Source organism: Theropithecus gelada, chromosome 10, assembly GCF_003255815.1.
Source record: "Theropithecus gelada isolate Dixy chromosome 10, Tgel_1.0, whole genome shotgun sequence".
Classification (NCBI taxonomy): domain Eukaryota; kingdom Metazoa; phylum Chordata; class Mammalia; order Primates; family Cercopithecidae; genus Theropithecus; species Theropithecus gelada.
Window position 1 is genome coordinate 75,346,871 of NC_037678.1, and position 25,962 is coordinate 75,372,832.

At 42.9% G+C, this 25,962-nt stretch overlaps 1 protein-coding gene across 2 annotated transcripts in view; it reads right to left on the reverse strand.

Moving 5' to 3' along the window:
- The window catches only part of RNF24 (ring finger protein 24), a 94,683-nt gene extending 73,695 nt beyond the window's left edge, over positions 1–20,988 (reverse strand). Inside the window, exon 1 of one of the 2 annotated variants that reach the window (XM_025398751.1) lies at positions 20,789–20,988. The gene's annotated coding sequence lies outside the window, so the exon portion shown is untranslated. Of the gene's footprint in view, positions 1–20,497; positions 20,758–20,788 lie in introns of those variants that run through there. The other variant, XM_025398752.1, reaches the window with a different exon arrangement.
- Positions 20,989–25,962: the final 4,974 nt, after the last annotated feature.

Here is a 25,962-nt window from a genome sequence, read left to right on the forward strand (position 1 = left end):
CTATATTCAGCACTAATTAAGTATCACAGTCCAAATGCTCCACTTCTCAGAGGAAGAAATTGAGGCACAGAGAGGCTGGGTTTTCAAAGTTAAAAGGCTGGCTTTTATTTATTAAACCACACACAAAAATCTGAGGGGGAATATGCTCTAAGGGTTGCACTTCTATGTATCCTGTCTCCAACATCTCATTTATACTAATATGCAATAATTGGGTATCCCGAAATAAAATACTTAACATTCAGCCCATCAGGCTCACATAAGAATAAAAAGTGTGGCCAGGCATGGTGGCTCACACTTGTAATCCCAGCACTTTGGGAGGCCGAGGCGGGCAGATTACAAGGTCAGGAGTTCGAGACCAGACTGACGAACATAGTGAAACCCCCGACTCCACTAAAAATACAAAAATTAGGCCAGGTGTCGTGGCTCACGCCTGTAATCCCAGCACTTTGGGAAGCCGAGGTGGGTGGATCACCTGAGATCAGGAGTTCGAGACCAGCCTAACCAGTATGGTGAAACCCCGTCTCTACTGAAAATACAAAAATTAGCCAGGCATGGTGGGACATGCCTGTAGTCCCAGCTACTCGGGAGCCTGAGGCTGGAGAATCGCTTGAACCCGAGAGGCAGAGGTTGCAGTGAGCTGAGACTGTGCCACTGCACTCCAGCCTGGGTGACTGAGGGAGACTCCATCTCAAAAAGAAAAAAAAAAATTAGCCAGGCCTGGTGGCATGTGCCTGTAATCCCAGCTATTCAGGAGGCTGAGGCAGGAGAATTGCTTGAACCCAGGAGGCAGTGGTTGTAGTGAGCCGAGATCACGCCATTGTACTCTAGCCTGGGTGACAGAGTGAGACTCCGTCTCAAAAAATAAAATAAAACAAAAATAAATAAAAAATGTAACAAGTGGCTGGATGTGGTGGCTCATGCCTGTAATCCCAGGACTTTGGGGGTCAGGGTGGATGGATCACCTGAGGTCAGGAGGTCGAGACCAGCATGGTCATCATGGTGAAACTCCATCTCTACTAAAAATACAAAAATTAACCAGTTGTGGTGGCGTGCACCTGTAATCCCAGCTACTCAGGAGGCTGAGGCAGAAGAATCATTTGAACCCGCAAGGTGGGGGTTGTAGTGAGCCGAGATCAGGCCACTGCACTCAGGCCTGGGTGACAGAGCAAGACTCTGTCTCAAAAACCAAAACAAAACAAAAAACAAAAATGTAGCATGTAACCATATATATTATATAAGAATGTCTGCGTTATGCAGGATAGTCAGCTGGAAAATTAATTATAAGAGAATAACTCTTATAAATAAAGAGAATAAAAATAAATAAACAAATAAAATAAAATAAAGAGAATAACCCTTATAAATAAAAATAACTTTTATAAATAAAAGTGAGAGTGTTACAACAGTTTTAGTTACAATAGTCCCATAGAGTTGCACGTTATTATCCTTTGTACTGAAAGATTCACTAACAACCATGACATTATTCATGTATACAAATGCAGATAAAATGATGGGACATGAACCTTTTCCACATGCTACACTAGAACACCATTCTTAGGTCTATAGCTACAGTAACTGTTTATAGGGCTTTTCTCGTCATTTGTGACTGAAGACTCATGAAACACTAGTTAATTTTCTTTGTTTAAAAAAAGTCACGGCTGGGCATGGTGGCTCATGCCTATAATTCCAGCACTTTGGGAGGCCGAGACGGGCAGATCACCTGAAGTCAGGAGTTCAAGACGAGCCTGGCCAACATGGAGAAACTCCGTCTCTACTAAAAATACAAAATTAGCTGGGCGTGGTGGCGCACGACTGTAATCCCAGCTACTAGGGAGGCTGAGGCAGGAGAATCACTTGAACCCAGGAGGCAGAGGTTGCAGTAAGCCAAGATCGTGCCATTGTACTCCAGCCTGGGCAACAAGAGGCGAAACTCTGTTTCAAAAAAAAAAAGTCACTTCATCTCTTCTTTCTTTGGGATAAGTCAGTATACCTCTAAGAAGCTTAAGATAAAAAGAACATGGATGAACCTTCAAAACATCATATTAAAAAAAAGAAAAAAGAAACAAAACATCATATTAAGTGAAAAAAGCCAGTCATAAAGGATATATTTTAAAAATTCCATTTATATAAGAGGCCCAGAATAGGCAAATCTATAGAAAGTAGATTGGTAGTTGCTTAGAGTGAGGGAAGGGGGAGGAGTGGGGAGAATGAGGGGACTGAGGAGCAAAGGCCATTCTTCTTGGAATAATGATAATGAAAATGTTATAAAATTGATTGTGGTGATAGATAGACAACTCTGAATATTCTAAAAGCCACTGAATTGTACACTTTGAGCGAACTATATGGGATATAAATTATGTCTCAATAAAGCTGTTTAAAAAAGGCAAAAGAGAATTGCCTAAAACAATCATCAAAAATGATATTTTAATGGCCAGGCACGGTGGCTAAAGCCTGTAATCCCGGCACTTTGGGAGGCCGAGGTGGGTGGATCACCTGAGGTCAGGAGTTCGAAACCAGCCTGGCCAACATGGTGAAACTCCGTCTCTACTAAAAATACAAAAAATTAGCTGGGTGTGGTGGCACAAGCCTGTAATCCCAGCTACTTGGCAGGCTGAGGCAGGAGAATTGCTTAAACCTGGGAGGCAGAAGCTGCAGTGAGCTGAGATGGAACCATTGCACTCCAGCCTGGGCAACAAGAGGGAAACTCTGTCTCAAAAAAAAAAAAAAAAAAAAAAAAGATATTAATGCATATACAATCTCCTTAAAAGTTAAGAAGTATGTAGCGCAGTTAAATAGTTACAATTTTTACATCATCTGACATCCACCAAAATGGAACTTCTGACCAGCCACAGTTCAACAGCCAGGCTAAGCTGGCAGCATAACTGATCTCATATTTATAAAAAGAGGAGAACTGAGATGTAGCAAAAATTGTTTGTTGTTATACCTTGCTTAGTAACAATAATCATTAGGAGAGCATTTCATTAAAGGAGACAAACTACACTCACAATAACTAGAATATTTAATGATAATTACCCCCATTGGAGGCTAAATAGTGATTCACGAAGGCGAAATATGTAACAAATAATAGGGTCAAAAATCCCACAAGCTTTTCTGTATATCACCCTGCTTCTTTTTTACCTTTATGGAAATTTACTTGGAACTTACCGTGCAAAAATATACATGGCCAGGCACAGTGGCTCATGCCTGTAATCACAGCACTTTGGGGGGCCGAGGCAGGCGGGTTACCTGAGCTCAGGAGTTCGAGACCAGCCTGGGCAACACAATGAAACCCCGTCTCCACTAAAATACAAAAAATTAGCCAGGCATGGTGGCGTGCGCCTGTAGTCCCAGCTATTTGGGAGACTTGAGGCAGGATAATTGCTTGAACCCGGGAGGCAGAGGTTGCAGTGAGCTGAGATCACGCCACTGCTCTCCAGCCCAGGTGATAGAGCGAGACTCCTTCTCAAAAAAAAAAACCTCATGAACAGCCAGTTTTTTTCAAATTACAGGAACTTTTAAGTCAGATCATATGTAAAATGTCTGAAAAAATAATAAAATGATGTCAGATCTAATAAACTCAGAAGTGAACTAAAACAATAAAATGTAGTGGGGTTATTCATCAAGTGTTTCTCACCACAAATGTAGATTTCTGTAAATTCACGCTGAACACGAGGCACATAAAAGATACTCAATAAATAGTTATTGACATGAATAAAGGTAAGATTGTAAATCCAAAACGCATATTAGATGAAATGATTGAAATATTACTTAAAAGACAAAAATCACCCTTATTTCTGGTACAGGAAAGAAAGGAGAATGTGTAAGATTTGTAGTCACCAAAGAGCAAAGTTTCAGGCCAGCACGGTGGATCATGCCCGTAAGCCCAGCACTTTGGGAGGCCAAGGTGGGAGGATCACTTGAACCTAGGAGTTCAAGACCAGCCTGGGCAAGAGAGTAAGACCTCGTCTCTATAAGAATTAAAAAAAAAAATAAACAGCTGGGCATGGTGGCATGCGCCTGTAGTCCCAGCTACTCAGAAGGCTGAGGTGGAGAGATTGCTTGAGCATGGAAGTTGAAGTTGTGGTAAGCTAAGATTGCACCACTGCACTCTAGCTTGGGTGACAGTGAGACCCTGTCTCTTAAAAACAAAAAAAGAAGAGGGCCGGGCACGGTGGCTCACACCTGTAATCCCACCACTTTGGGAGGCCGAGGCAGGCAGATCATGAGGTCAGGAGATCGAGACCATCCTGGCTAACACACTGAAACCTCGTCTCTACTAAAAATACAAAAATTAGCCAGGCGTGGTGGCGGGCGCCTGTAGCCCCAGCTACTCGGGAGGCTGAGGCAGGAGAATGGCAAGAACCTGGAGGCGGAGCTAGCAGTGAGCCGAGATTGCGCCACTGCACTCCAGCCTGGGCGACAGAGAGAGACTCCGTCTCAAAAAAAAAAAAAAAAAAAAAAAAAAAAAGGACAAGCTGTGCTCTACCACTTTCTAGTTCCCACATCTCCACATACTTAACAAACAAGAAAACAGGACAAAGGCTGATGGTGGGGCCCAAGTGCAGTGAGGTTCTGGTTGTATTAAATGAGGGCCAGGAAGCAACAGAGTTGAAACAAAATTTCCTAGAAGAGATCTTTGAAGAGAGGAAGTTTGTCTTTTTCATCAGAATGGTGAAATCAATCCTACTGCTCAGCACCTAGCACAAAGACGTGCACATAGTAGGTGTTCTACAAGCATCTGTTTAATTCAACAGGTAGAAAAATGTAATTTTCAGCACTAAAACAATTTTAGAGCCTTGAAGAATAATCAACATTCGTGCTTAGCTCAACTGATTAAAAATTATACTGGTATTGTCTACGGTCTTTTTACGCATCCCTTTATAATGGCATTCTTTTTTTTTTTTTTTTGGAGACGGAGTTTTGCTTTTATTGCCCAGGCTAGAGTGCAATGGTGTGATCTCAGCTCACTGCAACCTCTGCCTCCCGGGTTCAAGCAATTCTCTTGCCTCAGCCTCCCAAGTAGCTGGGATTACAGGCACCCACCAACACGCCTGGCTAATTTTTTGTATTTTTAGTAGAGACAGAGTTTCACCATGTTGGCCAGGCTGGTCTTGAACTACTGACCTCAGGTGCTCTACCCATCTCAGCCTCCCAAAGTGCAGGGATTACAGACATAAGCCACTGGGCCTGGCCTATAATGGCGTTATTTACCTTTCAGAGAAGACCCGCAGTGATATCATTTTTAAGTAAACAACATAATCAGTAAACATAGCAAGGGTTCCCTTATAGAGAAATCACAGTAGCACATACCTTTTTTTTTTTTTTTTTGAGACAGAGTTTTGTTCTTGTTGCCCAGGCTGGAGTGCAATGGCGCGATCTCGGCTCACCACAACCTCCATCTCCCAGGTTCAAGCTATTCTCCTGTCTCAGCCTCCTGAGTAGCCGGGATTACAGGGCACCACCAAGCCGGGCTAATTTTGTATTTTTAGTAGAGACGGGGTTTCTCCATGTTGGTCAGGCTGGTCTTAAACTCCTGACCTCAGGTGATCTGCCCATCTTGGCCTCTCAAAGTGCTGGGATTACAGGTGTGAGCCACCACGCCCGACTGGTAGCACATACTTTTAATGGCCTTCTCAAATAATATGATTAGAGGTTGTCTAGAGATGGTTTACCAACTTGTTTACTTTTCATCTGACACTAAGATAACTTTCCCCAGGATATATGAGTTCAGGAGATGAATAAAAACAAACTGACTTAAGGTAAAATGCAGCGGGATTTTAATAATAAGGCTTTACTCAGCATTTCATACTCAGTAATTTAACGGCATAGGAATGTGAAGACATGAAGTTAAACAAAAGGTATTATCAGAAATGGTGATCAAGGGACAATCCCCCATAAAGTACAAATGAAATAAAGACTGATATTCAATGAAGAATTCTCTCTGCCTTTAAAAATACTTAGGCATTAATTATACAATATACAACTTTCATTTATTTAGTCTACATGCAATTTCACAATAACATTGAAAATATTTTAGAGATACACACACGTGAAAAACCCAGTAATTGCTGGAGAGAAATAATTATATTAGAAAACATAAACAAGGCAAAGCATGTCCTGCAGTTTTCATTTCTGCCTGTTCAGATGATATGTGCACCACAGATCTGACTGGTCAAGCTCCTTCTGCTCAAAAGATTTAAAGCCAAATTAAAATGCGTGAAAGAAACAATTAAAGAGAAACTAAAGGATCTGATTGTATTCAAATTAGCCGCCCTCAATAGTATAAGTCCTAGGGTAATTAAGAATTTGGAATTACTAAGTGATATCTCTGACAAATTATAAAAAATGGGCAAATAAGGTTCTTGACTATTATAAAAAAACAAATTCTCCTAATTTCAGTCAAGTGGAGGGGGGTTAGCAGAGACAGGATAAGGAGGGGAACAGTATTCTTTGTAAACTAAATAGCTCTAGATCAAAGGTTTAGCTCTCTAAAAATATTATTTTAAGCAAACAGGTCTAGAAAAGATCATTACTGTTTTCCTTTGCATCTTATTAACGAAATAAAGTTAAAAATAATGTATGTTTGCAGTGTCTCTTTATCATTTGTCTTTGATTCCAGATGCAGAACCTATCTCTAGGAACTTAGTAGCATTTATCCTGCCAGAGACACTAGTTTATGAAGAATTAATGGATTAAACATTTGGTTGCATTTATGGAATGGGGGGTAGGCCAAGGCAATCCTGGTAATCCCCTGACTTTTTATGCTAATCTAGTACTCTTTCCTGTCCGCTGCTTGACTCTAGTCTATAAAAGCCTTCCATGTATCCCTACTGTTAATTTTCAGAGGTACTGGAGTACATATCTCAGTTATAACAGAAGAGCAATCTTTTCCATTTTGCTACAGTACTCAGAATTTCATTGTAACCCTCATTAAAACAAAATATAAATCCTCAATTCAATTAACTCAATTCCTTTTACTCTGATTAAAATAATTATCTTTTATGAAATATACAATAGTATAATATTACTCATCAGTCTCTCATACAAACTGTATTTCAGAGTAACCCCAAACAGTCCTAGTTGATATGTGCAAGAGATAACAGAATAAGAAAATCAACATTTTGCCACCACAGAAGAAATAACTTACATTGACATAACCATCAGTGGAGTCTTTTAGCAACACTAGAAATGGAGTAGCCAGACACCATGGACCTTTGGATGTGATGCAATATTACACACCTAGTAACTTATTCTTGCCAAAAACCTTAAATTTGATTTTAATCAAGTCTCTAGAACTAATTTCCATTTATGGGAAACACACAGAACAGAGCAACAAACTGACACCATGATGAAGCAGACAAATCCCAAATGTGAGAAATTCCACAGAATAACTGACCCAGTTCCTACAATGAGTCTATTACACAAAACAAAACAAAATGGGGAGGAGGAATTGCCACAGACGTAAGACCAAAATGACCAAATGTGATCTGTGGATTCTGAATCCCAGGATGAACAAACCGTCTCTATAAAAGATATTCTTGAGACAATCTGGCAAGCTGAACAAAGTCTAGCTATTAGATGAAACCAAGAAGTAACTTGATTTTATTAGGTGTGAGAATGGCATTCTGGTTCTCTAAGACAATGTCCTTATTTTTTAGACGTCCATATAGAAGTACGCCAGGGTGGCCGGGCGCAGTGGCTCACGCCTGTAATTCCAGCACTTTGGGAGGCCAAGGCGGGCGGATCACGAGTCAGGAGATCGAGACCATCCTGGCTAACATGGTGAAACTCTGTCTCTACAAAAAATACAAAAAAATTAGCCAGGTGTGGTGGCGAGCGCCTGTAGGCCCAGCTACTCGGGAGGCTGAGGCAGGTGAATGGTGTGAACTCGGGAGGCAGGGCTTACAGTGAGCTGAGATCACAGCAGCCTGGGCAACAGAGCAAGACTCCGTCTCAAAAAAAAAGAAAAAGCGAAACAAAAAACAAAACCTCAGCAAAGAAAGGTAAAAGATAAAAGGATAAATGAAACAAATGTGGCAAAATCTTGTTAATTGTTGAATCCCACTGATAGGCATAGGGGAGTATGTTGTAGTATCTACTTTTGGATGTGTTTACAATTTTTCCATAATAAAAAAATTTAAAAGAAGAACCTCACTAGCAGAAAAGTCTGAAAAAAAAGTATAGGTAAGCCTATTAAATAATATTAATCTTAGGTAGAAAACAAAAGGACCAATGAAAAAAAGTCATGGCAGTTGATTATTTAGAATCAGAATAAGTTATATGGAAAATATTATTTTTTTCTCAAATATGACAACTATATAATATAAATACTGTTTCCTGAAGTAGGTTATTTCACTGGAAATCAACAGTAGATAAAAAAGGTTTTATATAATACATTAAAAAAAAAAACTTTAGGAATGTAGTTGTCCATTTACTCCCCTTAGAACTGGGTCATGCTTTTATATAATTCTGGAGTTCTAAATGGATGGTGGTAATGAACTGAAATAGAGAAAATGAAGACACAGAAAACAGAAGTCACAGCTGCATTCTGAACTGAATGCTGTGAATTTTTCTTTTTCTTTACTTTTTTTTTTTTTCTTTTTGAGACAGAGTCTTACTCTGTCACCCAAGCTGGGGTGCAGTGGCATGATCTCAGCTCACTGCAACCTCTGCCGCTCGGGTTTAAGTGATTCTCCTGCCTCAGCCTCCCGAGTAACTGGGATTACAGGTGCCTGCTGCTGCGCCCGGCTAATTTTTGTAGAGACGGGTTTTCACCATCTTGGACAGGCTGGTCTTGAACTCCTGACCTCATGATCTACCCACCTCGGCCTCCCAAAGTGCTGGGATTACAGGCATGAGCCACCACGTCCGGCCCAGAATTTTTCTTTTTGTGTAATCATTTTCTAAGAATCCAGGGCCTCCTTCACATCCCTTCTGAAATAGTATTTTAACTTTTAATATACAAAATTTACAATATATTCCACAGACAGCGCTAAGTTTCTTTGGAGGTCAATTTTCAAATTATCTTCCAAGCAATTCAAAGTAAACAGAAGAGAAAATCAATAGTTTTCCAGAAACATCTTCAAAGCATAAAACATTTCATTTTTAATTAGAGCAGTAGTTGTTAACCTTTTCTTAGGGTTATGGAATCTTCTGAAAAATCTATTTTGAAACAAAATCTACATATTTTTTTCAAAGGGTTTTATCATTGTTTTGAGGGCCCCTGTTAGAAACTTTTTTTTTTCTGAGACAGAGTCTCGCTCTGTTGCCCAGGCTGGAGTGCAATGGCGCGATCTCAGCTCACTGCAACCTCTGCCTCCTGAGTTCAAGAGATTCTCCTGACTCAGCCTCCCAAATAGCTGGGATTACAGGGATGTGCCACCACACCTGGCTAATTTTTGTAATTTTTAGTAGAGTCAGTGTTTCGCCATGTTGGACAGGCTGGTCTCAAACTCCTGATCGAGGTGATCTGCCCACCTCGGCCTTCCAAAGTGTTGGGATTCCAGGCATGAGCCACCAAGCCTGGCCAGAAACTCTTACAATATAGCATTCTTACAGATAAGCAACTCTAAACTGAGTACAAATTCACCAGCTCAACGCTAAAGGCCTCCCATGAATTGGCCCGAACTTTTCATCCTCATTCCCCACTATTTCTCTAAATACCAGACTTCAGTCAAATGCATTAGTTATGGTTCCCTGAAGATGACTCCCTATCTTTGTTCTTGATACTTCCACTATCTGCACATCCCAGGCTATCCCCAACTATCTGATAAAATTTTGTCCATCCTTCATAATGTACCTCAAGCAATACAACCTCCATGAAAGCTGCCTTGATCCCATAAACCTTCCCCTGAACTTCAATCTTCTGTCTTTCTATACTGCCAGTATCTTTCCACACTTTGTATCATGGTCTGCTGAATACTTGTCTAATCTTGGATTCTATGTGACACAGTAATCAAAGTAAAAATTATTACCAAGGAAAAATCTTACTCTCTTTAGTGGATTGAAAGGTGGCCCTCAAAAAGATATTTCCATTTCTTAACACAAGGAATCTGTGAATGTGACTTTATTTGAACTGACTTCATTTATGAAAAAAAAAAGGGGGGTCTTTGCAGATATAATTTAAGGATCTGGAGATGAGAGCATTTTGGATTATTTGGATGGATTCTAGATCCAATGGCAAGTGTCTTTGTAAGAGACAAAGAAAAGACCATGTGAAGACAGAAGCAGAGATTGGAATGTGTGGAATCACCAAAACCTGAAGGAGGCAAAGAAGGATTCCCCTCTAGAGTCTTTGGAGGGAGCACAGCATCCCTGCTGACACCTTGATTTTGGACTTCTACCTCCAGAACTGTGAAAGAACAACTTTCTGTTGTTTTAAGCCACTAAGTTCATAGTAATTGTGTTACAGCAATGTTAGGAAACTAATAAACCCCCTTTGCTTCATCTGATTCTGACAAGTCATTTTTATTTACTGCAGTAGTTCTTCAGGAGCATCAGAAGAGATTTAAAAAATATAGATTCCCCCCCAAATCTCTTCTTATTCTCCAGCTGTTCTCTGCAAAGATCTCTGCACTTCCCTTATCAATAGCCCTCCAGAGGTGCCAGTACAGGATAACATCTGAACAGTAAAGAGACTGTATTCTTGTGAAAAGTTGGTAACATCAACTGTGACAGGCTCTAGAAGATGAAGGCCTAGGTTCAAAACTGGACCCTGAACTTGTAAACCTGAACAGGTTACTTCTTTGATCTGTAGTTTGTCATCCATAAACAACTCTTTGAGGATTGCTGTAAGCAGTAAATAGGCAATGTATTTAAAGCTACTGGCATAGAAGCTTTTTAGTATAGGTTAACCAATATGAAAGATGATTTTCTAAGTATAATATTGCCCCTGGCTATTGATATTCTGTTCTGTGATTTAAGAAAAAAAAAAAAATCTTACTACCCCAAAAATTCCATCTGTCCTGTTTACAGAGATAATCGACAAGTTTGAGCAAAAGCCTTTATTTAATTATAGCCATGCATGAGATGTCCAACACATTTCTGAAGAAGTTTTGTTTCATGCTAAAGAAAATGAATGAAAGCCTACACCTTTGATTTCCCTTCCCACCCATTTCCCACAAACTACATTAGCTCATAATTTGATGTTTCATTATCTGTCAACTTTTTTCATTCAGTCCAAGATAAAGAGACTATTTAGATATAATATCTAGGTTCTATTTCAAATTTATATCACTGAGCATAATTTCACATGCTTAGATTTGGGAAGGAACAATAAAGAGATACAGGTAGCTATAATTTTTTTTGGTTTGCTGAGATGAACTTAATAAACTTAACAGATACTGCAGCACCATTCAATCTCCAAATGTGAAAAAAAAAAAAAAATTAAGGCAACATAAAGCATACTGATACAGTGAAGCTATCAATTTTGAGAATTCAATAAACACTCATCAAATGAACAGAATGCTCATTATTCTTGCCGTATGATATCTGCACTTCTTCTGTTGTCAATTAAACAATTATGATATTAAATTTGCTAAAGGAAGTGAAAAACTGTATCTGATACAAGCACCTGTCTAATTGGGAAAATGTAAGTACCATCAAAATGAGAGACGAGCTAAGACTACATACATAATTAACCTTCTATAGAAGTCTGTGGTTTATGGCCAGGTGTAGTGGCTCACACTTGTAATCCCCGCACTCTAGGAGGCCGAGGAGGGTAGATCACTTGAGGTCAGGAGTTCAAGACAGGTTGGCCAACATGGTGAAACCCTGTCTCTACTAAAATACAAAAATTAGCTGAGTGTGGTGGCGCATGCCTGTAATTCTAGCTACCCAGGAGGCTGAGGCAGGAGAATCGCTTGAACCCAGGAGGCAGAGGTTTCAGTGAGCAGAAAGAGCACCACTGTACTCCAGCCTGGGCAACAGAGTAAGACTCCAAAGACTCCGTCTCAAAAAAAAAGAAAAAATTTATGGTTTATACAGGAGCAAGCTTTACGACAAGATGGAAAAATTTTCCTAATTCAAATGACCACTTTAGAAGATGACAAGAAAAGGAACAGACAAACCTCACTTTAAGAAAAGTCGACAAATAAAAACTGGAACTTTGAAAGCAGGTAACCTGCAAGTTACTTACAATATAAAAACATTCACTACAGTTCATTGCAACTTTAATACACCTAACAGTAGTGAATCCATAAAAATTCAAATTACATTAAACTTTTCTAGAGTAAATTTGTAACACGAAGTTCACTTGTAACGTTATCTAAAAAGCAGTTTCCTTTCTCTTGCTACTGCAGGCTTCCTCCAACTCCCTGGGGTACTATGGAGGGCTAGTGCAACTCTCTGGTATCAGACTGTCCTTAGGGCACATGGAGGGCCCAGGCTAGCTTTCCCAAGAGTGGCCAGCCAAAAGCCAGGCCACTGGCCAGCTACTCCTGGGCCAGCTGGCATGGAACAAAGTGTCTGGTTCCTACCTTCAGAGCAGAGGAGGCTCTGCCAACTGACTTTCAAAGGACTACACTAGTTGGAATGCTCACAGTTCCTTTCAAACCATCTGGCATTCTTTTAGAACTCTCAATTTACCCAACACTACATTCTGAGGTCTGAATTGCTCAGATAATTGAAGGAGTCCCCACTACCTACCTAGATAAGAAAAGAAAGAGGCAGAGCAAATGCTAAGTCAATTACTTCAAGAAACAGTTTCTACATCTAAAAATTGCTCTCAATTTTAACTTGTATATTTTGTATTTTAAAATCTGAAATATTCCCATGATTATTAAGCAAACTTTCAAAATAAAAAACCAAGACAAAGAATAAGAGAATAAGCTAAAACAGACTACTTAACATGCAGAAAAGCTGTAGGAATCCCTTAGGGTTAGAAGTACCTGACTCTCCCCAGTCTGAACTCCTACAGAGCCTATCTGTACTTTTTATGTGGTCCTCAGAACATACTTTGTACTGCTACATATATTTACCTTCCCAGCTAGCTAGTAGGTTGAAAAGAACACTTATAGTTACTTCAAAAAAAAAAAAAGTCTGTTGATGATATATTGGGTGTTTTTAAAGCTTCATTTCCAGAAATAAGAAAACTTAATGTGGAATAACATGAAGAAAGAACCTCACCTCTGAGAAAACCAAATAAACAAAGAACAGGACTTGGCTTGAAATACAAATATTTTATCAGCTGATCAAAATGATTTATTGGCTGGGCACGGTGGCTCCCGCCTGTAATCCCAGCACTTTGGGAGGTGCTGGGAGGGTCACTTGAGCCCAGGAGATTGAGACCAGCCTGGGCAACATAGTGAGACCCTGTCTCTACAAAAAAACAAACAAAAAAATTAGTCTGGCATGCTGGTGTGTGCCTGTGGTCGCCGCTACTTGGGAGGTTGAGGTGGGAGGACTGCTTGAGCCCCAGAGGTTAAGGCTGCAGTGAGTTGGAGATCATACCACTGCACTCCAGCCTGGATGACAGAATGAGATTCTCTCTCTTAAAAACAAACACACACACACACACACACACACACACACCCCACACACAAAACCAAGAACAGCTGAATCATCATACTGATAGCCCATATACCCGAGGAGATACAGTATTTTGAACAAAAATACTAGAGACCAAGTCAGAGTCAAATATTATAAACTGCAGGAGGCTATAATAATTACTATTATTTTTCATTGAGTTTACTCCCAAGACAAGTACCGAGTTTAGCATTTTACATATTATCTCATTTGGAACACAAAACAAACACATGAGGTAGGAACTATTATTATCCACATTACAAATGAAGAAAGAGAGAGGTTAGGAAACCTGCTGGAGGTCACATACCAAAAAGTGAAAGAGCTGGAATTCAACTCCAAGCAGTCTGATGCCAGAGTCCAGGTGCAAGACTGCATACATATATATATATATATATTTTTTTTTGAGACAGAGTCTTGCTCTGTTGCCCAGGTTGGAGTGCAATGGCACGATCTTGGCTCACTGCAACCTCCGCCTCCCGGGTTCAAGCAATTCTGTGTCTCAGCCTCCCAAGTAACTGGGATTACAGGCACCCGCCACCATGCCCAGTTAATTTTTTGTATTTTTAGTAAGATGGGGTTTCACCATCTTGGCCAGGCTGGTCTTGAACTCCTGACCTCATGATCCACCCACCTCTGCCTCCCAAAGTGCTCGGATTACAGGCATGAGCCACCGCGCCCGGTCCAAGACTGCCAATATTAAGTCATACTTATGAAAGAATGAAATGTAACATAGGGCAAAATTCGATCATTAATATACTCTTCATAATTTTTTCAACTCTTAAGTGTAGCAAAAAATGGTGAGTAATTAAAAAAACATGGATTCTCTTGTTAGAAATTTTTAAAAATCAAAAGCTATTTTACCAGGTCAGTTGTGCCTCTTTTGCCCATATATTGAGTAGATACTTGTGCCACCTGCTGTCCTAGGGGACAGAGTGGTGAACAGGACAGACGAGGTCCTTGCCTTCCTGGAGCTGACCTTCTATTGAGGGTAAGTCACACAAAAATTACTAACCAACAGAATTTCAGAGGCTAGTACATACTATAGAGGAGGTATGGAAGAAACGTAACCTTCTCTTTTGAGAGACTTAACCATGTAGGTAAACAGAAAGGGATAGAGGAGGGTCAGGGAAAAGTTTTTTGCTGAAGCTTACTATTCTGATTTTAAAGATGGGTAACATCACAGCATGTGTGTATGCTGACATGGATAGCCCCCTGGAGAGTTGCTGATGATGCAAGAGAGAGGGCACAAATGCAGAAGCTGTGAGATATGAGGGAGCATGAGGTATAGAAGATGTGAGGAGGGAAACAGCAGAGAGGGGAACTTGCCTCCCATAGGAGACAGAAAACATGGGTCTAAGGAAGGCAGACTTCTAGATTTGGTTGGGGGCAAGATGAGTGGTTTCTGTCTGATATCTCCTAAACCCTCAATGAATTATGAGGTCAGCTCATCTGAGTAGGAGGGGTGGGTTGCTGATGAGTTTAAGGAGTGGAGAGAAGTTATGAAATAGTGATAGGCAAAAAGATCTTATTAGGAATCAATGGTAGCTTTGTCGGGCAGTGCTGAGTGCCTACTTCAGATTTTTGGTCATGAATCTGAAGTTCTCTTGTAATATCCAGCCACTTGGGTGGTGTCATTGAAAAGCCAAGTGAATGATAAAGCAGCTATAAATAGAGAAAAAGGATTTTTAATTTTAAAATTTTTAAAGTGTAAACAAAGGATGTTTTAAAAATATGTATCCAAATTAGCCAGGCATGGTGGCAGGCACCTGTAATCCCAGCAACTGGGGAGGCTGAGGCAGGAGAATCGCTTGAACCTGGGAGGCAGAGGTTGGAGTGAGCCAAGATCATGCCACTGCACTCCAGCCTGGGTGACAGAGTAAGACCCTGTCTCAAACAAACAAACAAAAAAGGCCAGATATGGTGGCTCACGCCTGTAATCCCAGCACTTTGGGAGGCCGGGGTGGGTGGATCACGAGGTCAGGAGTTTAAGACCAGCCTGACCAACATAGTGAAACCCTGTTTCTACTAGAAATACAAAAATTAGCTGGACATGGTGGCACACGCCTGTAGTCCCAGCTACTCTGGAGGCTGAGGCAGGAGAATTCGCTTGAACCTGGGAGGCGGAGGTTGTAGTGAGCCGAGATTGAACCACTGTACTCCAGCCTAGGTGACAGCGTGAGTCTCTATCTCAAAATAATAATAATAATAATAATAATAAGCATCCATGAGATAAACACAAAAATACTGACAATGTTCTATCAAGCTGTGATCTATGCAGCTCCTTTTGCTTCCATGTTCTCATCACAGAAATTCTTGCAAACAATATTATTTGTTACATTTAGTAATGACATATTTAATCATGAAGCTCAAGATAGTTTCTTTTTTGGTCTTGAATAGCTCTGTCATTTCCTAAGGTGGATTTTTAAAAACTGCACCTGACAGCCTTAATGTTCGTTCATTTCACTGCTTGAAAGAAACTCTCTCTGATGTCAACTGATATTTTCACTGATGATTTCATTTAAAAGTAAAAAAACTTAATCCCCTCTCTCAATGAATACATACACATCTACAGTGCTTAACCTCAATGCCTGAACAGTGGTCACAAGGCAAATGGGAGCAGAGATGCTGGCCTGATGGCTCTGGGCACCTAGCAGTGCCAGGTGCATGCTCTTGATCTTGCAACTGTGCTCTTAAAACACAAAGCTCAAGACCCAAAACGTTCGGGGGAGAATTCATGTTTGCACAGGTTCAAGAGGAGGAAACAAAGACCCCACTGTTTGATGGAGGCATGAACAACAACACAAATAATAGCATATTGAGTGAGATGGTGGGGAGTGTGCATACGCATACATGTACAGCCATTTTTGGAAAATACAATCTACCCCACAAGCAAAAGGAAAGAAAAATAACTATTCCAAGGTACATCATGAAATGTCAGGAACACCAGGGATAAACTGAAGATCCTAAAATCTTCCAGAGTGGGAAGAAAAAGGGAATGGGGATTAAAATGACATTGGACTTCTCAATAATGACACTGGAAGCTAATGGAACAATGCCTTCAAAACAGTGACATTAATTTTCAATCCAGATTTTAACACCAAGCTAAACTACCATTCAAGTATGAAGGTAAAATGAAGGTATTTCCAGACATGTAACTTCTGAATTCAGGAAGGAATTTCAGATTTTGTATGTACCCTTTCTCAGGAAGCTACTCAAGAACAAGGAAGACACAGGGTCCAGGAAATAGAAGACCTAACATAGGAGGAAGGCAAAGAGAATTCCCAAGATGATGACAAAGGGAAGTCCCAGGATGATGGCTATGCAGTAGTCCAGGGAGCAAACCAGTCCAGACTGGAACAGGAGAGAGGGGGCTCCAGCAGGACCATCTCCTGGGGAAAAGAAATGAAAGTGAGTGGTTACCTGAGAATATTCAAAGATAATCAGTTTTGTCATAGAGTTTGGATGAATTAGTGACCGATACAAAGAAAACTCAGCAAATGAAAACCAAACAAACAAAAGAGGCAATTACTTAATTTAGGAGCAACAAAAGTTGTTCATGAAGAAAACACAGTAATAGTACCCTACGTGGCTCATCTGTGAATAATAGGTACACTGTCAGTCATACAAATACTGAATACCGACCTAACTGTCAAGTATGAGTGGGAAATGGAAGGACAGTTGTGTGAGACAGTTAAGTCTTCAACTTCCAAAATAGAAGTCCACAGATAATATCCAAAAGTGAAAAGCTAAGAAATAGCAGTATAAACATTAAAAATGAAATAAGTATAAAGGTAAATACCAAAAGAAACCGGTAAGAGTTGAGAGTGGTTGAACTATGTAAGACTGCTGATTTTGAATTTTTCTCAGTCTAAAACATGGCAATTTCGTATGATTCAAGCTAACACATTGTAATAACGTTATTACTGATCTTAGAATAAACTCCCATTTAAAACAATAAACAATTATTGGCCAGGCGCGGTGGCTCACACCTATAATCATAGCACTTTGGGAGGCCAAGGCAGGCAGATGGTTTGAGGCCAGGAGCTCAAGACCAGTCTGGCCAACATGACAAAACTCCGCCTCCACCAAAAATACAAAAAAAAATTAGCCAGGTATGGTGGCAGGTGCCTGTAATCCCAGCAACTGGGGAGGCTGAGGCAGGAGAATCGCTTGAACCTGGGAGACAGAGGTTGCAGTGAGCCGAGATCACACCACTGCACTGCAGCCTGGGGAACAGGGCAAGACTCCATCTCAAAAAATAAAAATAAAAACACTCAAAAAACAAAAAAGCAATTATTGATAGAGAATGCTCAATGGAAAAAGAAATTACTTTTTATGATGAGACATTATTGGGAAGATAATAGATCCTAGTTAACAAAGTGTTACCATATATGCTCTTACCATCACCAACATATTACTATTCTAATGAAAAAACATTTACTACTAAAACAGCATTTAACATTATTGTATCTATTTTAATCATCTAAAAGTTTGTTTAGAATTTTTCTTCAATCATCATACTACAGAATGCTAAACTATGGGTTGGCAAATATTTTGATTAACAGAATGCTGAATAACAAGGCCAGGCTGTGTTTAGGTTCCTTTGTTGATATTAAAAATAGCTAAGTCACTCTTGCAAAATTAAGCTTCCATGAAATTGCGATACTGTGCAAGCCTATTTCAGTGATAATTCCGGTTATACTACTCTGTTTATCTAAGACTTCCCCTTATGGTTTGTTTTAAGAAGACTCCTAGAAAATGTCTTATGCAGTCAAGACAGGCAGTTTATAAATGCATTGGGTTGCTTCTTTAGTTAATAAAGCTCTTGTTTTTTTCTCCTGCTTCATTTTTCCTTCATAAAAGCTCTTGTTTTAAATTAACTTATCTGAATTAAATTAATTTATATTGAGATTTTATTTAAATCATGCATCATAAAACCAAAACTTCCCCAAATGAAAAATCAACTTTCATTAATTTTTTTTTCACTCTTACAAAAAAAGAATTTGAACGTGGTAAGAATTTTACTAAGAATAATGTATCCTGATCCGACCATGGAAAATTTCCCCTTCAAATTAAAAGCAAATGTTTTAAACAGAGGGAATATACATAAACAGATGCTGTGGAAGACTGCTTAGTTTACATTTCATTTTCACTGAAAACTACTAGGAATTAAAATACATGTGATTTTTAAAAATATTAAAGAGACTCTTAAAGAAAACAGAACTCATACAATTATTCATATTGTCCAATATAAGCGCCTCTTAATTTTTTAAAACCGCTATTTTGAATCCAAAGATCATAATAAAAATATCTTTTTCTTTCTTTCTTTCTTTTTTTTTTTTTTCAGACGGAGTTTCGCTCTTGTCGCCCAGGCTGGAATGCAATGGTGCGATCTAGGCTCACTGCAACCTCCACCTCCCGGGGTTCAAGCGATTCTCCTTCCTCGGCCTCCCGAGTAGCTGGAATTACAGGGGCCTGCCACCACGCCCAGCTAATTTTTTGTATTTTTTTAGTAGAGATAGGGTTTCACCATGTTGGCCAGCCTGGTCTTAAACTTCTGACCTCTGGTGATCCAGCCATCTCGGCCTCCCAAAGTGCTGGGATGACAGGTGTGAGCCACTGCATTCGGCCCATAATAAAAATATCTTGGAGGTGTATTTCTTGTAACTGAGTTTGGCTAATTTTCCAACACCCTGTAAAAGCATATGGGTAAAAAAGAAACTGAAAATCATCATGCAACCAGAGTTAACAACTATCTTGCAAAATTCATATAATTTGTTTTAAAAACAAAATAGCAAGGAAGAGCTGGTGCTATCCCAATAGCCTCTTTTTAACTGGTCTACATCAACTGCAACTCTTCATAACTTTACCAACACAACAAAGTCAGGCAGGGAGTCTGACAGAGTCAACGTTTGTGGGAACCTACAGAGCTTCCTTCTCTCTCTGAGGATGAGGACAATGAAAAAAGGTGTTCTGTTTTCCAGTAGTCCTGTAAGAGGAGCCATTGAGCTGGGCTGTACAACCAGACAACAGAACACAGGAAAATTCACATCAAAGCAAGGGCGCATGCCAGGGTAATATGCAATAAAACCCTCTGCCAGAGCATTAAGAAAAAAAAAAAAAAAAAAAGCAAGGAGGTAGAGAGAACCTGCTGGACCACCTTCTTATTAACACAGACAGGCTGAAAGAAACAAAATCTGCCTGTATTCAGGAGCGGAGAAAACGGTGTCCTAGATATATTGGAGTATTCCTATAGACATGGTTACGAGCATTCTGACAAATTATCAATGAAGTAAACCCAGAAAGCAGTGTCCTATACGTTGGAGTATTCCTATGTAGACAGACATGAGAATCTTACCATTAACTAAGCTCAAAAAGGCAAAGTATTCTAGAAACACAGATATATGAGAATTCAGATGCACATTTCCAATGAATAAAACCCGCTGGTTTTACAGTGAGAAAAAACTGAAATAACATCAGAGAATTGGGTAAAGGTGTGATGAAGTTATATCCCCTCCCCTTTTCCTCATACCCTTTTTGACAATCTGATTCTCTCATTTCATAGATGTCCCTTTCACTTGCATGCGCACGCACAAACACACACACACACCATTAGGTCTCCAGAAACAAAGGAGGGTCCTTAATTCTCCGGCCTGTGGAAGCACACAGGCCCCCTGTCCACAGATGGTGACTTTCATTAATGAGTAAGCCGAGGGAAGAGGTCTCCACCCCGACCACTGTCATGCACACTGTGACAACGGGGCACGAGACAAGCGCCACAAAGAAAGGGGAGGAGTGGACGAGGACCAGGAAAACACTGCCACGCCGCACCCCCCAAGGCACGCACCCACCACCAACGCGGAGACAGCGTCCTCGCCATCCTCCTCTTCGCCTCCCAGCTCATCCCAGCCGCCTCCCACGCCCGGGGATCCGATGCCAGGGCTTCGGCGAACAGGACGTGCGGGGGCCCGCGCACCTTCCCTCCGTGACCTCCCGGTGACAGCCCCGCTCCGCCCTTTGTGCGGGACTCACCCTCCGGTCCCGGGGCCGCGCCGGACCCTCCTCCGCGTCCCTCCTCAGCCTGGAGCCACCGCCTCACCCCTGCGCACCGCGCCCGGCCCGCCCAGACGCCCTGAGAGTGTGTGTGTGGGAGAGGGACGCGGGCCCGCTGTCTCCTCAGCATCCCGAACCCGGACCGGCTCAGTCCCCCAAACCCCAGCCTGGGGGCGGCGGCCCGCGGCGCCCCCGCCCTCGCTCGCTCACTTACTCGGGTGCGCCGGCTGCAGCGGCAGACTTGCGGGACCGTCAGCGCCCTGCGGCGGGAGGCAGGTTGCGGGTGGCGGGCTGCAGGCGGCGGGCGGCGGGCTGCAGGCGGCGGACGGCGAGCTGCAGGCGGCGAGTGTCTGTCCGGACACAGCGCGGCTGAGGTGGCAGCGGCTGACTGAGCGCTGCGGCCCCTCGTGAGGGGCGGGCCCGGCGGGGGAGGGGCGGGCGCCGCGCCTCTCATTCATGCAGCGGGGGCGGGGTGAGGGACCCGGATGCCCGGGCAGCCCCCGCCCACCTCGCGGAGGGTTCGGTGACTTCAGAGTCTGCAGTGCGCAGGCGCGGCGCCCCCTGGCCAGGCCTGGTGCGGCACCGCCCGCTGGCGCTGTTCCCGGTTAGAACTACGCCAGACAGACCTTGTCCATCGACCGTTTAGTGTTTTTGCGTGCCCTACAAGCATTTTTAAAAGTGAAAGCTTGGGGCCGGGCGCAGTGGCTCAGGCCTGTAATCCCAACACTTTGGGAGGCCGAGTCGGGTGGATCACCTGAGGTCAGGAGTTCCAGACCAGCCTGACCAACATGGAGAAACCCTCGTCTCTACTAAAAATACAAAATTAGCTGGGCGTGGTGGCGCATGCCTGTAATCCCAGCTACTCGGGAGGCTGAGGCAGGAGAATCACTTGAACCCGGAGGGCGGAGGTTGCAGTGAGCCGAGATCACATCACTGCACTCCAGCCTGGGCGACAGAGCAAGACTCCGTCTCAAAAACAAAACAAAAAAAGTGAAAGCTTGGAACGCCACCTCCTGTCAAGCATGCAGCTTGACAGCCCCCGGGGACACAAGAAAGGTCACGGGGGGGGGTGCCCATTAGTTTGATGGGGAGATGGTATGCATCGCACCCTCCTCCATCTGCCCCTCCTGCTGCAGCCTCTCAGCTGAGTGCTAGAACCTTGGTGATGGATGAAACCTAGACCCTGCCCAGATAGTGGAGAGAGGTGTGTGCAAGAAACAGTGGATTCCTTTATTAACATCCACTCCTCAACTTCCGGCTCCCATTCTACAGGGCGGGCAATAAATTGACCTCCGATTTTGGGAGGCTAAGCTCTTCCTGCAATACCAAGGCCTAGGGTCTAATGCAAGGATCTGGGGAGTCCTCTCGTCTTTAGTAGGCAGTGTATTCTGCAGATACTCTCTTGTTCCCATCGCCTTGTCTCTGCCACTCTGGGGCACGGAAGTTTCGGAAGTTTCTGGAGAGGCTAGGAGCCTGCAGAGGGAATGGCTGTGAACCTCCACAACTGAGAGTGTGTGTGTACACTGCAGCTCAGGGCTTGCAGAAATGATTGCCCCCTCTTCCTCAGTTTCTATGTGTCTCCCAGAAGTTCTCCTTCCTTCTCCTAATCTCTCAGGCCCCATCATATAAACCATAAAGAGTTCAGTAGCTTAACTTTTGGAAGCAAAAGTCATCCAGGCAAGCGCCTACAGGCACATTCCTTCTGCTTTGGCAAACCATTAACCACCAAGGCAGGGAGGAAGTAAAGAGGGAAACATTAGTGAATTTCTCAAGAAGTCACCTGCCACTCAATGGTCACAGTCCCCCAAAGTGAGAGAAGGATGGAGGCATGTGCTAGGGAGACTGTGGCAAAAGGAAGAGAGTGGAAGACCCATGCTTCCTCTAGAGCTGCCTGTGCCAGGGCTGTGCTGGGGGAACCCTGCCCTCCCAGCTGTCAATCGTAGCAGTTACCTGGAGGGTCTTTTCAATTTTGCTTTGCTCAAACCTCTCACTGTGTCTAAATCAGCCCCCTCATCTCTCCCCTGGGCTGTTGCAGAAGTCTCAATCCATTCTCATGCAAATCGATTCTCACAGTATTCAAATCTACCTGTGTTTCCGTCTTTTTCTTTTTCCCTGCCGCATCTGGCTCCTTGAGCCTTATTTTCCAGCCATTTACAGAACAGCACCATGGTGTTTCACCTCGGTAGTCACCAAGGTGACTCCTGTTTCCTGCTGTTCCCCTGCTAGGAAAGCAACACTTACCTAGTGTGTAAAAGTCGCTCTTTTCTCTAAAAACCCACAGATGCTTTTTAGGGCAGTGAAAATACTCGGTATGATACCATAATGATTGATACATGTCATGACACATTTGTCTAAATGCATAGAATGTATAATACCAGCAGCAAACTCTAATGTAAATATGGATTTTAGGTGATAATGATGTGTCAGTGTACGTCCAACAGTGGTAATAAATGTTCCCGTGGGAGAATGTTCATAATGGGGGAGGCTAGGTACGTGTAGGGGGAAGAGCTAGATGGGAACTCTGCACATTCCTCTCACTTTTGTGGCAAACCTGAAACTGCTCTTAAAAAAGGTAAAGTATTTACAAAGTTATTTTTTAATAAAGTCTTTTTTTTCTGCCCCCACTTATTGACAGACTTTCCTTGGGAATCCCCACCTGTGCCCTGTACCCACTTCCCTCTCAGCACCCTTCAAGATACCTGCTCGTTTGCATACTTTTGTATCCCACCAGCAAGTGAGTCCTTCATCAGCAGGATCAGTATCTCCCAGGACCGAATATGTGACTGGCACACAGTGGGTCTGCTGTGGTTATTGGTGGAGGTGATGTTCCCTGGTGGGCTGGGGAGGCTCCACAGGAGAAGGAAGGGCTGAGCTCCTTTTCTTTCTTCTTCCTTATTTTGGCTTCCTTCCTCTGCCCTGTGTTTGGAAACCTGTTTTGTTTGTTTGTTTAGAAAGCTTGGCTAGTAATTCACTAGTCAAATCAGGCTGTAGGGTAGAGGATGGAGTGCCTCATTTCATGTATTTTGTTCTTGAAAAAATTAGGGGTGAGAGGGAAAGAGAATGCGAGAATGAACATAAGGAGGAGTTGCTGTTTTCAGGGAGACTCATTAAAATTTTGCTGAGTCATCAACTGGCCCAACTGGTTTTTAGGGTCAAGGAGAAAGTTTTCCTTTGGGACTGGACAGGTGGAATGTGGCCTCACAGTTTCCACAACATATGGCAGGATCCTGCTCTTCTGTCCCCTGTAGCGGGTCGATCCATGTCCCCCTTGAGGAAGAAATCACAGTTTTTGTCCTCCTAGTGCTTCCAGCTGGAGGTTCACCTGCTAGTCCCTGATCCTCTTCCCTTCGTGAGGCACATGAGTCTACTCATCCCCCCCCACCACTCCCACCCCCACTGCTTTAGGCAAAATGCAAATGATAGGAGAGTGTGGGTGGGCAATTCTGTCTCTGGAGGGTTCAGGTGGGTACCTCAAAACAGCAGGCAGCTAGGACTTGAAGTGGTGGCTTCGCAGCTAACACATTCCTTGTTCCACATGATGGGTAGGGGTAGGGTAGGGAAGTCTTCACAGTTTGGGGTTTCAGAGGATGCCCCTCTTTCTCTCTCTCTCTCCTCCCCACAGTCCCCTCCCATCTCTTCCCTTATACCTTTTTTTTTTTTTTTTTTTTGAGGCAGAGTTTCACTCTTGTTGCCCAGGCTGGAGTGCAGTGGTGTGATCTAGGCTCACTGCAACCTCCACCTCCCAGGTTCAAGCGATTTTCCTGCCTCAGCTTCCTGAGTAGCTGGGATTACAGGCATGCGCTACCACGCCCAGCTAATTTTGCATTTTTGGTAGAGATGGGGTTTCTCCATGTTGGTCAGGCTGGTCTCAAACTCCTGACCTCAGGTGATCCGCCCACCTTGGCCTCCCAAAGTGCTGGGATTACAGGCGTGAGCCACTGCACCCAGCCGTTATACCTCCTTTTAAGCAATGTCCTCACCCCAAATCCATCTCAGAAAACTGTCCCTACCCATATGGTCAGAAGTCCTTCAAGACTCTCCTGGAAAAGAAATCACATCTACTTTTAAATCAAATGTCTGACTAATTTTGGAACGGTGAGAGCAGGGGATGGTTTTAGTCATCTTTGGATGAGGTGCCCAATACGAGTTTGTTGAATGAATGCCTGACTGGTCAAGACAAAACCAGTCTTTCAAACAGAAGCCAGAAATCAAAGGTTGCCTATAGCCCCATCCCTCTGTCCATCCGCCCCATCTGTTGAGATGGCATGATTTCAGAAAAACATCCCTCCCACTGGTCAATCCTTTGAAAGCTTAATTATTCGGAGTTCTAAATGGCCCTTTTAAGGGTTGACCATATAATGCCTTGGCCTGTTGGACTGTGCCAGTAGAGGAGGAGGTGTTCTGTGTTCCCTGAGCCTCTTCATCCAAGAATTCCAAAGAGACTCCTCCTGCCTAGTTCCCTCCCCATGGCCCTCTCCTCAGAGCCCATGGGGACCTCTTGCTGGGGCGTGACCCTGCCCACGGAGGAGGGATGGAATTGCTTCTTTTTTTTTTTTTTTTTTTTGAGACGAAGTCTTTTTCTGTCGCCCAGGCTAGAGTGCAATGGTGCGATCTTGGCTCACTGTAACCTCCTCTGGGTTCAAGTGATTCTCTTGCCTCAGCCTCCCGAGTAGCTGGGATTACAGGCACCTGCCACTGTGCCCGGCTAATTTTTGTATTTTTGGTAGAGACAGGATTTTGCCATCTTGGCCAGGCTGGTCTCGAACTCCTGACCTGATGATCCACCCGCCTCATCCTCCCAAAGTGCTGGGATTACAGGCATGAGCCACCAGAATTGCTTCTTAAAGAAGAATGTGTGTGCACGACTGTGAAACAGCAAGAGTCAGGGAGAAAGCGTAGGTTTCTGTGTGCATGGTACCTTTAGGCCTGGCTGTGTGTCCACCCACAAGCCAGCGAAGGAGGTGGGAACCTGGGATTCTGTTTACCCAGCCACCAACAAGCCACGTTGCCTTTCTGGCACACGCAGGCTCAATCACCCAGAACTCCTGAAAATACAAATGTTCTCAGGATCTCATGTGGGAGCTTTTTAGCTGAGACCAGCCACACATGCAGGAGAATGGAAGCATGATTTCCCAGGGGTAGAACAACCTGCTCAGACTCACTTTTGGATTGGAGGATACCCATGCCAGTGTGGATTCTCCTAAGAGCAGATCTTAAGACAAGGGCTTGGATGTAGGTAATTTACTTGGGAGGTGATTCCAGGAAATAGGAGTGAAGAAATTGGGAAAGCAAGCTGTGAAAGGGAGAGAAGCCAACAGTAAGGTATGTTGATGGGCCAGTTACTGCCATGGGGAACTGAGGCTCGGTCTGGCTGGGCGTCCACTGAGA